Here is a 14556-nt window from a genome sequence, read left to right as displayed (position 1 = left end):
TTAACTAATAACATGATCAGTAATTTATGGAAAGAATTAATGTATGAATTCACTGCATTACGCCCCACATTTCCCTATCGTTTGCCTTTCTTATCAGCAAACTCCTACACATCGGCCAACTTCAGCCTGAACAAACAAATGATGTATTGGTTGTATTTGCAATGCAACGACATAATTACCACATTCACATGAAAGTATGCACTACCAATTTCTTCGCGTTAACACATTTTCTCAGTCACACGCAATAACGGATTTATTTTCCGAATTTTTCCTCTGTCGCCTTCCAACACTTCACTTTGCGCCGCCTTTCTTCTACCATACATTTCACAAACACGGGGACAACATCGACACGGGGACTTCACTTGCACATTAGGGAACACTTGTCACAGTGTTTGCGACGAGTACCACTTCCACATTGCGTTTTAATACCTACAATTTTTACTCAAATTCCGTGAGGTTCTTGCGTGATGCAAGAATCCTAGCCGATAGTTCCGCAACTGCCACTAGGGCGCACCACCTCCCGAGACACGGTTCCGTGAAACGGCAGGCGATGAGTCCAGCATACGATACAATGTATTATACCATCCGAGAATGCCACGTTTAACCAAGAAATGTAACTAATTCCACGTCAATGAGTGCTGCGCTGTCATTACCCGTACGCCTGTGTTGTTGATTCTCGTCTTGCCTCGTTGCCAAGGTAATGGCGTATTGTTGATCGAGCATCGAAATTTCGTGCTTTCGCGAAAACGTACCGTGGGATGGTTAGGGAGATGTACCGTTGAACATCGATGGTATGATAACAATCTTCAAACCTTATCTTTTCTGAAAATGACCGTTATTAATTACTTGGGTAGTTTAAACTATTTCTAATAATTCAATGAAAAACCCTCTGCACGCCATCTCCCAATGGACACCGGGAAGCGGAAGCCGATTTCCATGCCTTTAGAGTATGTAATCCCGCTGTGATAACCGAGGATCGAAGGAAAATGTCGCGTGGCATGCAAATTAAAATTATTCCCAAACCTATTTCTCTCATTCACCACATATCGGAATCAACGAAACTCTCGCATTAGGGAATAAATTCCGAGGAAGTGATTGCAGTAATGACTGAAAATGGATTTTTCCCAAAGCCTTTCCTCTCCAACGCTACATTAATGTCACTCTTGAAACACGCGAATAAAATATGTAGAAAATATTTCACATAGTGACATTTCTTTCTCAAAAGAAATTTTCGCGGCATATTCCTGCTCTGCATTGCTCGCGGTAGGTGATTGAAAATATTTTTTTTAAACAAGTTGAAGAATAAAAGTAATGCCAACAGCACCCGGTATTCCCAGGCGGTCACCCGTCCAAGTACTATCCGGGCCCTACGTAGTTTAACTTCGGTGATCGAACGAGAACCGGTGAATTGTACGTGGTGTGGCCGTTGGCGAGTACATGACCGAATCCTCAAAAAGTTATCATGACTTGAGAATCGAAGGAAGATCTGGTTTCTTCGCGGTTGTATCTGCTTTTGTTTCTGTTGAATAGTTACCATTTCCAGACAACAGTCCCTTTATGCTTAAGCAATTCTCAATTCCGTTATATCTTTTGGTCCATCTTTGAAAATGTGTTTATGAAAAATGTCTTTCGTAACGGTGTGCTTGTTGGTGTAATGGCGATTCGTTTCAGCTTTAATCCATTGGTAAATGTCGCCTGTTGTTGTTTCGACTGTTTAATGATCGATGTAACGCAAGGGATGCATTTACTTCTTCAAAGAAATTTTCTGGCAAAAGATGATTATGTAATGCGTAACGAGGGAATTAATTTGAGAAAGATAATTCTTGTCGTTCCAATTTCTTCATCTACATTTTCCGGACTTGACGGTGTTATGCTCTTTGTTGGTTAAGCAATGTGTAAAAAATCGTTTTCACCATTCTTGGAACAAAAAATGTTTTTCCCTACATTCATACATTTTTCTTTATGTCATTTATCTATCTCCCAATGCCAACACACTGCCACGGAGACAGGAATTCGTGGTTTTACTCCGAGTTATATTACGGAATAGGAAATTATTATCCTTCCTCGCTTATCGCGCTTCACTCTTTTTCCCAATTGCGATTATGAGGTGGCATTACTGCCCCTGTGATGCGAACCGATTTCGTAACATTTACGTGGAGGAATGACGAACGATAGTGCGCCCCTTCAAAAAAACTGTCCGTTGGCAGGGAGCCGACCTCGATTCAAAGTTCTCCCCTACCGACACTTGCTTACGTCACACGCTGCCGCTTCTCGGTCGGGGAGACGTACCTTCCCCCACCACCATTTCCGACCGTGGGAACAAGAGTCCCCTTCATGTTCCCATACAGGCGGGCGACTGGCATTTGCTTTCGTGAAACGTATGCCCGACGGAAATATTTCCAACCCTAAAATTTCACTTGCGCTATGGAAACACTTCATTGGACGTGTACACCGATCATTGATTGATAAATTCCTCGACATGACTATTGCGTGAAAGTAATGAAAGTGTACTGTTGACGAAGGAACGGTATACATTGAGCGTTTTTTCTTTTTTTCAAGTATTACACGTTATCTCGAAGCCTTGCAAAACCCTACTTCCATTAATGGCAGTCGATTACCTTTCCAACATTTTTAATGGTGCTATGCCATGAAAGTATGTGTTGCTGTCATTGGAGTGATTATCCTCGCCTGCAAGTCTTTCGATACGGCAGGTATTGAATGATGCCATGAATAGAAAACACTTACTCACTTTTTACGTCGACGGGAAACAAACGAAGGAGGCCATTGCGTCTTTTGAAAAATTCGCCCGTTGGAACTTCTTTTTTTCTTCCCGGCGTCCCCTGCCCCACTCGCTGCGTTTAGGTTCGTGGTGGGGGAACCCGTCCCCCACCACCCGGATCCAAGCGTGGGAACTACCCCACACACGGGTTCCCAGGAAAGTTGTCTTCGTTGACCCAAGAATTTCCCCACCCCCGGATTCTTTCCACGTGGCGGTACTTCGCACGAAGAGAGAGTGCGTTACATAAAATTTGTGGACGAATAAAACTTTGAAACGGTATGGAGGGAAATGTTTATAACTGACTGCACGAAATGGATTACGTCGCACTGGTTTTTTCTGAAACAGTCTTCATCAATGAATTAGAGAATGAGGGATACAAATACATCTTCCACTAAGGACGCTGAATAATCTGATTCGCCAAGTAATACTTTCCAACTGCAACGAAAGAAAATGCTCGTGACGAGGGAGCATAATTTTAGACGATTCCGGCATTTAACGCGACTCCGGTGTGTATGGAAAAGGTGTTTGCGATATTCCGTGTCCACCACGGCTAAAAATTTATTTCAAAGTCACGGGGGACTGCATTGGGAATGATGCATCACATTTTAGAATTTTCTTTCATTCCCGTGATTTAATGAAGGGGAAAATAGGCGCTCTGGGATTTTCTCACCCGCGCGGTTACCCGAAGGAATGTTTCTTATTTCAGTAGCCGCCTTTCCGTCGGCCGATGTGCGCAGAGAAAGTCTGTGAATCGCCGGGAGAAGCACGCCGCACCATCTAGCGGCGGCGGCGGAACCATACTCAGACAGTTCGCAGCCAAGTGCGAAATAGGCGACCAGCTTGTTATTAGTTAATTTATGGTATATTAATACGAGACGCAGTCATTCACTAGTAACCGAAGAAGGGGAGAATATCAATAACATTCTCGCTTTTTCTGCATTTCCCTTGCAAACCATTCCTAATTAACATGCTGAAGTAACACAATGGCAAGAATGGTTTCCAATGCGGTGCACGAAAAAAAATTATGTTAGAATTATGGAGTTATGACTAAATTTATCAAAGTTTTCGGTTCACGAGGGACATCAAAATATTTGGTAGAAATCAGCAAAGGATTTGGGTAAAGTGTATGAAATTGGATTGCTATTTGTCAACTTACAGGCCACAGAATTTTTTTTCCCGTGTCTTATATGTCTTCGGGAGGCAATTTATATTAAGCAGACAACATTCCCCTATTAATAAAAATTAGCAGTACTTGCAAGAAGTGGCATTTTTGATAAGCGAATTCCATGATTTTCCACCGTTGGTTGCTATGTTACGTCGCACGTAACGTTGAAAGAATTAGCGATGCAAAGTTTCCATTATTTGCTGTACTCGCGTTACGTCTTGCATTGAAATGTTTATGTGTAGCAAACAGCCAACAGGAAACCAAATAACTTCGTTACTAAGGGTAACTATATCGTTCAGCGCTCAAGCGAAACTGCTCAATGTCACGAAAAGCTTTCCAAATAATTGAGTTATGCTTTGAAAATCATTGTGGAAGAGACGAGTGTGTTCATTAACATATACTCAAGGCAGAAGGCACGGAAATTTATTGCTACGGATTAAGTCGTTCCGTGCGTTTTAATACAGTGTAGAGAAATGTGGATTGCCTACTCATAAGATATTAATTAATCGGTTCTCTCCCTTTACTGACTAAATGTACGGCTATACTCCGAAAATCTGCGAACTTTTCTCGTGTACTGCGAATATGTACAACTATGGGAGTTCGGTTTAAGGATAAGTCGTTGACACTGGCAGACAGTGACGATATCACTTATTGAGAAGAGGAAGGATATTTGACGTATGTAGGGTGCAATCGAGGAAGGAAAGTAGACCTGACTACTCACGAGGAATAATTAATTCGCATAAGGAAATTCTTCGATCGCTCGCGAAAGGATGTAATTTCCGCTTCACTCCGATGGCAAAGAGACTGGAGAACGATTGTCATTCACCGTGGCATGCAAAAATGTAGTAAGAACTTACGGTACCGTTAGGGAAAATGTAAAATTGAATCGTGGACAACTGCGGGCAGCAACTCGGGCACGAAACATTTTCAGAGTAGGAAGGAACGGTGACAAACAGTTAAATCGCTCACTGCATTCGTCGCGGAATCGATATGCTAATGAAATGGTCCGGTATTTACGGCTAATCAATGAATCACTTCTAATCACCTAACCTAAGGTATAACCGAGCCGAGTTCTTTCCCCGCTTATCCGTGTTATCGCGACGAGCACCTACGTCCGAGATGTTCTCTGCCTCGCGGCCCCCTGCCCTGCACCCGCGATGCCGAGAATCGTCAGCCGCACGGAGTGTATTCCTGCCTGGAGTCGAAGCGGTCCGCTCCCTCCGAACGCCGAAATGAAATGCAAATCGCGGGCGGAGGAAAGACACCGCTTGACAGTCGTCACTTCACTGGCAGATGATCATTTACGAGGCGGTCGTGTTCCGATCATGTACGTTTAAACGATACTGTGTTTGATGAATGGATTATTTACATATATTCCGTGCTTCGCGTCGTTGGAATACAGTGCGGTGTTTCATTGTTGTAAATGACAACATTTGTTTTTCCGCATTTCACGACAATTGACCGCGGATGAGTCGATAAATCATTCATCGTGGCTAGCGTTCGCATATTTGCGCCGAGTCGCAATCCGGGATAGAAATCCCACCGAGAGACGATATTTCAAATTCCGCTCTGGACGTCCACGGCGAGCGACTGCGAAAAGGCCTCCCGCGCCATCTGTCGGCGGATTCTGAATTACTACTCGATCAGCGGTAGCTGTCGTGAGAAGACGACGCGAATAATTATTATCAGTTATAATTAGTCCATGTTTATCAGTGGTTAATCACATAACGCCGGTTATGTAGTGTTCTTTGTGACGCACAGCAAACGCGAGGAAATGAGTGAAAGTGTCTGTGTCGATGGATGTATAGGAAAAGTGAGTGAAATGCACGAGAATCAATAGTGTGATGAAAACAGCGATTCTGATAGCCGTGCAGGTGAATACTGTGATCCACAACCAGCGAGCCGAGTAAGTACGCTATTACTTATTTAAACACTTTTCACGCTCGTATTCGTTGACTGTGTTGTTCCTTTCGTTTCTCTTTCGTGTGGAAAAGTAAACTGTGTAGTGATTAATTCACTGTTTGACGATGATGACGGTTGATTGATCCCAACGTGTAATTGTGTATCCTAAGAAAACCGAAATTATTCGTGGCGTCCTTAATTGTTACAAGTTGAGTGAATCGTGGCTTAATTTAAAACTGTTTGCCTTTTCTGTGCTAAGGCGTTGATGGTTATCCCTTGCACTTTGTATGTTAGGCACTGTGCACTGTTTGAAATGTTGACGAAAGAGTGGAAGGAAGAATATTTTTCGCTAATTTTTTCCTTAGCAACGGATTGCTGGTTTCACATTAGTGAATACGGAATAATTAAATGGAAGTGTTTAGCGTGTTATATCGTCGTCCTTAAATTTGCATGAGTGAAGTGATTTTAATTGGCAGATCTTGATTAGTAATACGTGTCAATGCTAAGTCTAGCAAGTGCAATGAAAGAACAATTAACGATGTTGACGATTACACGTCCCATTCCTACCGTCAGGCGTCGTTGGTTATTCTTAACGTTCCTTTCGTGGGAATGTAATTCCTTTTGTGCTATTTCATTTTTTCTTGGCAGCGGAATAACGTAAATATTAGGGCAGGGATATTATAACGTAAATAATTTGGGCAGTTTAATGGTAAGCTGTGATAACTTAACATGTGATTTTAAAAGCGAACTGTTAGCATAACGGAGCCCAAGGAATGTTATCGGACGTAGTAGAGGAATTACTTTTCAAACGTCAAAGGCAAACTCACAAACATTTCCCAGATTGTACTGCCTCTTTCAGTAATTCCTGATTGCTACATCATTTCCTTCGCCATACGAATGTTAACAGTGACATCCGTACTTGATATATTGGTTTAAAATCGCTTGGAAATCGTCGAAAACCACGTAAGACTCTGCATCATGAGGTACGTTTTGGTGGATATTTTGAGGTACAAGAGTACTCTATATTCCAATTATGCAAATGTTCACCACATTGCGCTTGAATCTTGGCTTAATTTACGATATTATATGCGACTTTAAGGCGGGGATTTGGTCGTTCGATGTGCCATTGTTGTGGAGAACATTAATAGTTCACGACCAATGACAATCGATGGTTCATTAGGTATGGCAAGGATTCGCATTTTGCCGCTGCGTTGCGAATAATTATCCCAATTGCTTTCCCACGCGCGATTCCTAATTCCCAACAGCGATGCGCGCAGTGGACTGCTGGAGGTTCCCCCCGCACCATCTAGCGGCCGAATCTGTATTACCACTCGATCGCTCTTGCTGCGGCAGCTGTAGTGAGAAGACGTCGCGAGTAACTAATATCAGTGATAATTGTATAATGTTTATCAGCTGTAACTGACATAACGCCGGTTCTGTAGTGTTCTTTGTGACGCTTGGCAATCGTGAGGAAAGGATTGAAAGTGTTTGTGTCGCTGGATGCATAGGAAAAGTTAGTTAAATGTACGGGAATGAAGTGTGTTGACAACAGCGATTGTGATCTACAGCCGAAGAGCCGAGTAAGTACGCTGTTACTTATTTTTCTACTTTTTACATTCATAATCGTTGTCTGTGTTATTCCTTGGCTTTCTCTTTTGTGTAGAAAAGTGAACTGTGATGTGATTAATACACTGTTTGACGATGATGACGGTTGATTGATCCCAGCGTTTAATTGTGCATCGTAAGAAAACATAAATTAGTCGTGGCGTCCTTAATTGTTACAAGTTGAGTGAATCGTGGCATAATTTAAAAGTGTTTGCCTTTGAATGTGCTAAGACGTTGATGGTTTTCCCTTGCACTTTGTATCTTAGGCACTGTGCACTGTTTGAAATGTTGACGAAGGAGTTGAAGGAAGAACATTTTTCGCGAATTCCTTAGCAACGGATTGTTTGGTTTCACAAAATTTATTACGGAATATTTTAATGGAAGTGTTTACGGTGTTACATCGTGGTCGTATACTCTGTATGTGTGAAGTTATGTACATTGGCAGATCCGGATTAATAATAAGTGTAATGCTATGTATTTGGACTGCTGTTATGAAAGCAGTCAGCGATGTCGAATAGTGAACACCGCATTTCCAATGTCAGCCGGCGTTGATTATTGTTAACGTGCCTTTCGTCCGAATATAATTCCTTGTGTGATATTTCATAACTTCTTCGCAGCGGAACTACATAATTAATTAGGGCAACGATAACATTCCATGGTAATGCTGTGTTGATTTGACATGTGACTTGAAAAGCGTAGTGTTAGCATCACGGAGGCCAAAAGAATTTTATCGGATATGGAAAAGGAATTAATTGTAAAACGTCAAATCACAAACGTTTCCTCAGACTCGTGAAATTGGAGACCAGCAAAACGCCATTGTCATATGATTGAATGGAAACCGTGAAATGTTGTAAGTAGCGGCACTCATACGCAAGTTTATTTGTGATTTTGCAAAATTATGTTCATCGTTGGTTATCGGAAATGTGGGAACGCATTGTGCAAAGCGTCGAAGACTATTTTAAGTCCTCGACACTCATTTTCGCACACCGCATGTGTTATGATTTTCGGGAAAAAATGTAAACTGTGCTCTTTCAATGCGTTACTGATTGTTACGAGGTAACCGTAGGGGATCGAAATTTCAAAAGCTTTCGCCATGGGTGATAATTACTCGATGTCATTACATCAAACTTTTTAATCGCTGGTCTTTCCCGGGAAAGGGAATGAGAAATGTGATTGTTGACGTGCTAATTATCCTTAGCAACCGGGTGTTTGCTGGTTTCATTGCTGTTGTTTTCAATTGTTTGAACAAGTACTAACGCTGAAGTTGTTGCACCGATTTGCGTGTGGGAAGTGTACCACTACTAATTGCTTGCATTGAAAAATTCTTATTGTTGCGAATTAAGTATCGATAGTAAGTATCGTACGTTTGCGTTTCATTGTCTTTGATAGGCCGTCGAAATTGTGCTTCGTAGGACGTCGTGCGTTTGATGAGTAACTGTTACAATAAATCTGTAATTGAATTGATGTAATGAATCGTTCACGAAACAACTCCGCGATTAATATATTTCTCGAATGCATCTGCAAGCTTTGTCCGTTTAACCGATTGCAAGCGTGCCATTACAACGTAAACGAGACATAATGAAAGAAAGAAATTGCGTCCTTCATGTTCCGGGAGCACAATTTTATCCATCGCATGACACGCAAGTTCGGACGGCAGCATTTTGTTTTGCTTTTCTCCAGGCTCGACACCCCCGATACCGGCTGCCTAGTCAGTGTGCGTGTCGAGACTTGCAGGAACTCAATTCGTATGGGAGTGGAAGTGGTCCGCTAGTTTTGAACGCGAAAATGAAATGCGATACGCCGAGCGACGCTCGGTGGTCGGCAGTTAATAGCATTGCCCGGATTTAATTTCCTTCAGTCAAAATTAACATTCACCAACGATGAGAAATGAGAGAAATGTGCAGGTTTACAATGATGTGTTCATAGATTGAATTTAAAAGTGATTTTACGTGCGAAACGGACGCAAGCTTTGCGTCTTCGGACGAAAAGGCTATGTGCCATTGCTGTCATTAATAGCAATTGTTCGAGACAGTCAAGATCCGAGGACTCGACAGCGTATGCATTGGCATTGTTGACCTCGGTCGTAAACAATAGCCCGGGTGCGCTCTCCCTCGGGGGATCGAACGTTCAAACTTGTGTTTGCACGCGCCCGGCGAGGCAGGCACCGGACTGCGGAGTGGCCTCCCTCGCACCATCTAGCGGCAGCGCGTGTTACTTTTTGAGCACTCACGATGCAATACTTGTCCCGGGATGCGGATGACGAGATTAATTATTACATTGTTGCAAGTTTGTCAGTGACAGCTGACATTACGTCGTTTGTATCTTCCACCTTTTGACGCTACACACGTGTAAGAAAAGGAATGATGAATGATCAATAGCCGATCCGGTTAATGAAGGGAATCGCACGTAGCAGGGTTTTAATTATTACGCTATGAATTAATTTTCGTTTCCAGAAAATCTAAAAGGAGAATACTAATCGTTGAAAGCATTTCACAAATTGACCTTCGTCTTCTTTTTTTAAAGAATTTTTCTCGGCATTTTCTGGCAATGCATAGCTCGTGGTAGCTGAGTTAAAATATTTTTTTAAGTTTAATAGTTGCCAGTTTCCCGCAGTAGTCGGATGTGCTTTAGTGTCTCTCAATTCCGTTATTTCATGTACTCGATATTTGAAAATGTGTTTCTGAAAAATGTCTGTAGCAACGGTGTGCTTGTTACTGTAATGGCGATTTCTTTCAGCTCCCATCGCTTAGTAAATGTCGCCTGTTGTTGTGTCAACTGTTTCATGATCGAAATTATTTTGGGTATGCATTCAATTTTAAAAATGGATTCGCTGGAAATGGAGCATTATGGAATGCAGACAGGAAAAGCAGTTCTCTCAAGGAATAATTTCGAGAAGTATATTGTTCGGCGTTACATTACTTTATTTAAATTTTCCGGGCTTGACTGTTTTAAGCGCGGTTTCTCTATGAATGACATAACGAATGTATCAACCTAGGAACAGAAATATATTATCCAAGAGTGGTGAATAAAAAAGTTATATCGATCGTTCGTGGAACAATATAATTTTCGCTGTAATCACCGACGTTTCCTTCATGAGATGTCATTTACTACACTTACGGAATTTACTCGAGCGATATGATTTTTTTCAGTATGTACGATGTGAGTAACTTACGTGTAGAATACGGAAGGAATGGTATGGGCCTAAGAAATGGCATGGACTGCACAAAGGCAGCGTTCTGCGCGATAAGGAAAAGTTAACTGGGAAAACTGAAGTGGCGTGTTTCAATCGTTTCACTTGAAGGAAGTGGGAGTACTGCCATTTCACGCGAAAGAAAATGCAATGCACATCCTTCAACGCATGCATGTGGTGAATAACTTGTAATTAGTTATCATAAGGATAGGGGAAAAAAATAAAAAGTGATACCAACAGCACCCGGTGTTCCCAGGCGGTCACCCATCCAAGTACTATCCGGGCCCGACGTTGCTTAACTTCGGTGATCGGACGAGAACCGGTGTATTCAACGTGGTATGATTCAAAACATTTATTATTTCAAATATCAAAATACATACATCATGGAAAAAAAAAAAAAAACATTCGTACATAAGAGAATGGGAAGCTGCACAACAACAAAATTGTACAGTTAAATTAAAGCCTTTTAAAGTCCTCTTTTTTTTCCCATTGCAACAGATAAAGGGCAAAAATTATTGGCATATTAAAAAAGAAAAAATAATTTCTTTTCTTCCAAAGTTGGCGGCCCGGGGACTCGAACACCCAGCTAAAACACAGCACTTCGCACACCAGCCGGGCGTCGATCCACTAGGCCATCGCTGCTTTACACTCGAGATGGGAAAAACAACCAATAAAAGCTTCAGAATGCACTCACGATGCGGTTACAAAAAAAAGTTCTTTTTTTTCTCTTCCTTGAATAAAGCAAATAAACAATCATTTTTAATTAAGAATGAAACAATTGTTACATATTTGTAAAGATTCTTCCCTATTGAAATCTTCTAAGAAATGTTTTTAACAGAAAAAATTGGACAAGGGAGCCTGGGGATTCGAACACCCGGACCAGACACTCCATACTTCTCCTTACTGGCCGGGCGCCGATCCACCAGGCCACCGTAACTTTCTGAGCTCACAAGCATAAAATGCGCTCTAAGAGCTTCCCATCTGGTTTTTCCCTAAATTTATTCTGTCATTCCATTTCTCATTCACATCATTTGTTTGTCCATCTGGGCGTTGAATTAACCGGGGTCAAAGTCCACGATCTCCATGAAAACATTTTTTAAAAAGGAACGAAAGTTCGGCGGTGCGCCGGGTAATGGAGCACACAACACGAAACTTAGGAGCCCTTCTCCCACTGGCTTTCTTTGTAATGTTAAGAAGGTAAATTTAGAAATGATGGCCGAAAGTGCATTGGTTTTAAAAGAAGGAAAAAGTTTGAAATTCAAAGTTAAGAGTGTATGGTCGTCAAGCCGAGGACAAGTACCAAAGGAATCTAGATGAAAAAAAATATCTCTAATAGCCCTCCATGCCCTCGGGCTATCGCCACAGCCGAGGACATGGTGGGGCAGGTCATCCATGTGATTACACACAGGGCAGAGGGGCGCGTCAGCCAGACCCATTTTAAAAAGATTTACCCTTGTGAGCTGAAGGCCCGCAATCACGCCAAACATAACACTGGCGACACACTCCTCCACCCTGCATGCCGCCCAGTTCCTCCACGAGTTGGCGGAGGGGGGCGCAGAACCCCCCTCCCCTCCCCTTAAAACCCGTTCATACAAGCGCTTGACCAAGAATGCCTCGCCCGGGCGAACAATGTCGGCAACCGCCCGCGCTGATGCGAGCGATTTTTTTAACTCGTGAGAGGAGGCGCTGCCGGCAGCCCATGCCGCCTTGAGCAACGCGCTCCTCTCCGGCGAGTCCCCTCCCAGAATCTTAAAAGCGATCTTACAATGGATCACTCGCGCTTTTATTTCAGCATTAATAAGGTCAAGCCCCCCCTTATCGCGACTCAAATACAGCTGTTGCCGTTTCACTTTTCGTGGCATTTTGTGCCACACCATGCTGTTTGTAAGTGTAACAAGTTGTGCATGGTGCTTTCGTGTTAATGGCCATGTATGCGCCACGTACCAAATCTTCGGATAAATCAATGTATTAATTAATTTAACCCTAGCCGTCAGGGGCAGGGAGACACAAGTGTATTTACGAATATTAAAAGTTATTGTCTGAAGGACCTCATCCCAATTATGCTCGAGCATGGCGGGGATTGGCTTCTCCCACCATATACCGAGAATCTTGACTGGATCCTGCGTCACCTTCCAGCAGGGATTAGACGGGGGTGTCCCTTGTAAGACAATCGCCTTACTTTTAACGTGGTTAATTTCCACTCCCCCCGCCGTATACGCCTCGATTACCTCACGAGCAGACTCCATCTGCTCGTGATTGTCGATGAAAAGAGTAATGTCATCGGCGTACACAATCCCGGTATATCTTGAGCCGAAACGCTCAATGCCAACCCCCGCCAGCTGTAATCCTCTAATTAGAGGGTCCATGGCTACCGCGAAGAGAGCCATAGATAGGGGGCACCCCTGACGGACTGAATTCCTGACTAAAAAGGGCCCTGAAAACCCTCCCCCAACCCGAAGACAGGCAGTGGCGTCAGTGTATAATAATTTAATAACATTAGTAAAAATATCAGGAAAAGCCATTCGTTTTAAAACAGTTAAAATGAACTCGATCCTAATAAAATCAAAGGCTTTGCTGAGATCTATAGCTAAAACACAATAAAAAGGATTACTGTTTGGCGTGATAAAAAGGTCTCTCAGCAAAGCCGAAGCATCCAGGATGCTACGTTCTTTAGAGACCGCATACTGGGATTTGTCTAAAATCAAATCGGCAACGGCCGAGAATCTGTTTTTTAAAATTCGGCTAAAAATTTTAATATCACAGTTTAATAGGGCGATCGGCCGTAGGTCGTTACACGACTTCGGCCGATCCTTCTTTGGCAATAAGGTAATCACCGCGGTCCGCTGACTTGGAGCCAACTCGCCGCCAGAAATATAAAAATCATTAAAAATTCGCGTCAACACCGGAGTTAAAATGTCCCAGCATGCGGCATAAAACTCGTAGGGAAGCCCGTCCGAGCCGGGTGACTTACCCTTGGGGAGGGAGCGGAGAACCAGCTCCACCTCCTCCCCTCGGATCGCGCTCTCGAGCTCGAGGGACTCATCAGGCGGGAGCGTGGGTAAGGCGGGGAGTGGGGGGCAGTGCGCATCACTCCAAGCAGGGTAGCGGTCATATGTGCCCTTGAAATGTCCCTCCGCCTCACTCATGAGGCGGTCGATATTTGCAGTGGAGTGCTTATTTTTCATTCTTATTACTCGCTTGAGCTCAGAGAGGGATAGCGGGCCCCACCCCTCCTTATCTATCTCCCGCTGCCAGCTGCGGGGAGAGTAACGAGCAATTTCATGGGTTAGAATAGTGCCTTTCAATTCTCGCACCATGGCGTAATAGTTATCAGGCCGGCGAGGCAAGGTAATGAGCTCTTTCAAAGCCAACCTATAAAATTTTATTGTGGCATCTTTCCGTTTTTTCCATTGCCTGGACATTTTCCTCAGCAAGAGGGTAGCCTTGGGCTTGAAGATGCTCTCCCACCATATAATTGCGTCCATGTTTGGGTCGAAGGAGTCAGCCAGCTGAACTACCTTCGCCCTGATTAACTCAATGTACTCAGACATTCCTAAGAGTCGAGTATCTAGACGCCAAAAGGGAGTTGCATTGGAAATGACCGGGGTGAGGGAAGGTAAGGGTAGGGAGAGGTCTAGAATAAGGGCACAGTGGTCAGAGAGAGACACTGGCAATAAATACGGGGTTCGAGGGAAGGATTTAAGGGCTTTGGATAAAAAGATGAAGTCAATTCTCGAGCGCGATGTTGGGCCCGTGCGCGTGAATGGCACAGTGTCAGAATTGGAATTTAAAAAACTATCTGTTAAACATACAGAATCTATTAAAATTTTAAAAGCCCGGCTCGGAGGTTCGATACGAGCGCGGGAAGATTGACGATCTTCGCCGCGATAAGTACAATTAAAATCCCCCGCGAGA

At 43.2% G+C, this 14556-nt stretch overlaps 1 non-coding gene and 1 pseudogene across 1 annotated transcript; both read right to left on the bottom strand.

The window, feature by feature from the left end:
- Positions 1-1312: 1312 nt before the first annotated feature.
- On the bottom strand, positions 1313-1431 carry LOC124173647. Its single transcript, XR_006868681.1, has one exon. It is a non-coding gene; the product is annotated as a 5S ribosomal RNA (ribosomal RNA).
- Positions 1432-10872: 9441 nt separating this feature from the next.
- Positions 10873-10991, bottom strand: LOC124173644 (annotated as a pseudogene).
- Positions 10992-14556: the final 3565 nt, after the last annotated feature.

The sequence above is a fragment of the Ischnura elegans genome, unplaced genomic scaffold (genome assembly GCF_921293095.1).
Source record: "Ischnura elegans unplaced genomic scaffold, ioIscEleg1.1, whole genome shotgun sequence".
In the NCBI taxonomy this organism is placed as follows: Eukaryota; Metazoa; Arthropoda; class Insecta; order Odonata; family Coenagrionidae; genus Ischnura; species Ischnura elegans.
The sequence above is the reverse complement of the archived record's forward strand: the minus strand, read 5'-3'. Positions and strand labels throughout refer to the sequence as shown.